The sequence below is a fragment of the Protobothrops mucrosquamatus genome, unplaced genomic scaffold (genome assembly GCF_001527695.2).
Source record: "Protobothrops mucrosquamatus isolate PMUCROS unplaced genomic scaffold, P.Mucros_1.0 scaffold12577, whole genome shotgun sequence".
NCBI lineage: Eukaryota > Metazoa > Chordata > Lepidosauria > Squamata > Viperidae > Protobothrops > Protobothrops mucrosquamatus.
In genome coordinates this window covers 2614-6526 of record NW_015398354.1, presented here as the reverse complement: position 1 = coordinate 6526, position 3913 = coordinate 2614, and the positions used below count along the sequence as shown (strand labels likewise).

At 41.6% G+C, this 3913-nt stretch overlaps 1 pseudogene; it reads right to left on the bottom strand.

Annotated features, from left to right (window-relative positions):
* Nucleotides 1-259: 259 nt before the first annotated feature.
* LOC107301424 lies at nucleotides 260-2087 on the bottom strand (annotated as a pseudogene).
* Between the last annotated feature and the right edge of the window lie 1826 nt (nucleotides 2088-3913).

Genomic DNA, 3913 nt, shown 5'->3' with positions numbered 1-3913 from the left:
CTTGCCTTGTTATTCTGCTATCACTATGTCCCAATAAAAGTTCCTTTTGAAACGATGCTAGTTTCAGGAGTTCTGCTTTCTTGGGATTGCTAGCTGAGGCAGGACCTCAAAGGAAAGGTTTATATTCCTTGCAGACAGCTGGTCATTTGCATTCTTTTAGAAAGTCATTGAGGCTACTTGGAGGTTTATCTGTGGTGCAAATGGGTGTGGAGCCTTCTTGAAACAGCTGAAAGGACTGTGTTGTAGACTGGAGATGATGTTATATCCCTCCCCCTCTATTGAGAAAGGGTTGTTCAGTTTTGACACAGATGACCTCTTTGACCCTCTTTCAAACCAGCAGTCCTCTCTGTCCAAAATGTGGACTTTGCTGTCTTCAAAAGAGCGGTCTTTGTCTTTTAAATGCAGATGGACTGCTGAATCCTGTCCTGATGGGTTTGTTCTCCTATGTTGTGCCATGCATTTATGAAGTGGTTGTTTTGTTTCCCCAATGTACAGAACTGCATATGTCTCACTACATTGTACTGCATATACTGCATTGCTTAGTAACAGTTTGTGTCTGGGTGTTTTATCTTTGGGTGGACAGGCTTCTGCCTTAGTGTATTCTTGGGTTTCAAGTGTGCATGTATGTTGTGTTGGCTGAAGATCTTCCTGAGCTTTTCAAATATTCCTGCTAAGTATGGAATGCCAATGTTGCTTCATTTGTTGTTCTCTTCTGTTATGGAGGAGCTCCTGCTGGGTCTTTTTTGGGACTTGATGAAGGCCCAGTTGTTCTGAAGGCTTTCTTGATGTGTTTTAGTTCTTTTTCTTTCCCATCTTTGCTGGAAGACAGGCCTTCAGTTCGGTGGTGTATGGTTCTGATAACTCCCATTCTATGCTGCAGTGAAAATCAAAATGTAAATATTGATCTCTGTGTGTGGGTTTTCTGTAAACTTCAATATTAAGACTTTTGTCTTCCTTAATGTGTATAACACAGTCCAGGAAGGGTAGACTATTTTCCTTAACATCTCCCCACTTGAATTTGATGTACTGTATCTGTCCACAGCATTGACATATTTGATGAAAGCTTCCAATTCTTGTGTTTTGATCTTGACCCAATAATTGTCCACATACCTATACCAGTGAGTGGATGGAATTCCTATGAAGGAGTTTAGGGCTTTGGTTTCTACCTCTTCCAAGTAGAGATTGGCCACAAGGGGGACACAGGTGTTTTTGTTTATAAAAACCTTCATTGTATTTAAAATAGGTAATGGTCAGGCAGAGGTCCAGCATGGTACATATGTGATCTGGGTTTAGGTTGGTTTTGTCATCTAAGGTGCTGTCTTGTAGGAGTTGTTTCTTCACTACTATGACAGCTTCAGTTGTTGGAATGCAGGTGAAGAGGGAAGTCACATCATAGGAAACCATGGTCTCATCTGGGTCCATCTGGCAAAGTCCTGTAAATTGTTGATGTGATGAGTGGTGTTGCCAACTAGAGGAGCTAATAAGGTGGTTAGATGTTTTGCCATGTTGTAGTTGACAGACTTGATGCTGCTGACAATTGTTTCTGAATGGAGTTCCCTCTTTGTGGATTTTGGGGAGTCCATATATGTATGGGGTGGCTTCCCCAGGGTAAAGATGGTAATATTGTGTCTTGTCGATGGCATTCTCCTTCAGTAGGTGTTGCAAAAAATCAACGACCTTTTTCTTGTAACTTCTGGTGGGATGTCTCTTCAGAGTCTCATACATAGCAGTGTCCTTCAGAAGACTGTTCACTTGGATTTGTAGTCTTTATGTTCAGGATGATTGTGCATCTTCCTTTATCAGCTGCCAGGATGGTGATGTTTGGGTCTCTTCCTAGGGATGTCACTGCTTGCCTTTCTTGAATTGTGAGGTTGGAAGGGGTGTTTTGCACTGGCAAGAGCTGCAGATACCTTCATCCTTAATTGTTCTGCCTCTGGTTCTGCCAGTTTATTGTTCCTGATGGCTGACTCTGTGGCTGTGAGGAGATCTACAATTGATAGCTGTTCTGGTGTTACTGCAAAATTCAGTCCTTTGGCTAAAACATTATTTTCTGTCTGGGTAAGCTCTCTGTCAGACAGATTTCTCATTGTTGTGTGTTAGATGCCCAGATTGCTATCTGCTGGGAAGCCAACTATATATCCAGTCTGCCCAGACTAGGGCAATCTAGTGTGGAGAAAATATTTGAAAGCGCCAACCTGTGTGACCCACAGATTACTGTATTTTGAAAACATATAAATGGAAAGCTGCAAATCTGAATCTCCATAGATGGAAAGCTACAAAATTGAGATTCCACTTAATAGAATATTTGTAGAGGGATCTGGAAGCCAGGCAATATTATAATTCTTTGCCTTTAAACACACACACACACACACACACACACACACACACACACACACACACACACCATTTAGTTCATAATACTCTAATGAAAATCCCCAGGCACCCATTATTTTGTGTTCTGGTTCTCTGCAATCATTGTTTGGGTGTAGAGATTCCATTTTTATATAATATGCCACCATTCTTCCAGTCTTATCTCTGGAATTCCTGAGTTCTTAAGCACCATACTTCATTGATAGTATCACGATATTTACCGCTGATAAATACGCGCGCACACACCCCCTTAAGGCTTGCAAACCATTAGAAGTGCAACTCTTACTTATTATAAACAAGTTTAGCTTGAAGAAAATATATATCTTCAGATCAATGAGGCTGTCATAAGAGCTTGCTAAGCTTCACAATAGTTTTTTTCTGCTACTTCTTATTCCCAGAGCTCTTCATTTCTTTTAAATACACTCACCAGGTCACAGTAGTGATCAGTTGATGCAGTTTTAGAGGGCAGTAGCATTGGACTAAGCAGGAGCTTAGCAATCTTTGCTAAAAATTGAGTGGCCCTTTTTATATTTGGGATATGAGAGATGTCAGACTTGGTCTGCAGAAATCTGCCTGGCTACTAAATGAAAGCAAAGGGGATATATAGAAAAGTTTTTTTCTAGCATCTACTGATAATTCAGATTTTTGCAGACCAGATGCGGTAGTTCATTATTTGTCAAAGACTAACTACCATTAATGGCTCTGTCATTTTAATGTATTTTTCTCCCACCCTTAAGTTGAGAGAAAAGTATATCAGCATAAACTGTAGGGTTCTTTTACAGTCTAATTTTAATGTGCCTTAACAATGAATCGAGGCAGTATTGCTTCTTCACACAGTTTAATGCCACTAATCAGTTTCCTGAATATGTAGCTAGGCAGGTTCAGGAATTCAACTTGATTTGTATAATTTAGTTATTCATTATTTACTTATTTTTAAATTACTTTGGGAAACTTCTCAAAATCGATAGTTCTATGAATCAGAAATCAGAATTCCATTCTGTAGTAATCCAGACAGCCTCTAGTAATCCAGCTTCTATGGAATCATTTTGTGGGACTATTCATTTATCGCAGTGGTTCTCAACCTTTTTAATGCCGCGATCCCCAACCGGTCGTAAGTCGAGGACTAAACCGGTCGTAAGTCGAGGACTAAACCGGTCGTAAGTCGAGGACTAAACCGGTCATAAGTCGAGGACTACCCAACCGATCGTAAGTTGAGGACTTTCTCTGCCCGGGAGCGCTGCACATGCGTGGTTCCGCCCCCTGCGCTGGCCTAGGCGTAGCTGGCAAGCGGCAGAGACGGAGCAGGCCGACCACCAGCTGGCCTAGCCCAAGGGAGGTAAGGTGCCCGCCGGAAAAGGGGAAAAAAATGGCGGACAGCCTTGCTTGGCAACCCCCGTGAAATGGTCGATCGACCCCAAATGGGGTCGTGACCCATAGGTTGAGAACCGCTGATTGATCGGGAGCTCAAGAGATCATTTTAAGAAGTGGAAGATCAATATATACACAGAGTATGCACGAGTGATTTGAAGTACTTTTTAAATAT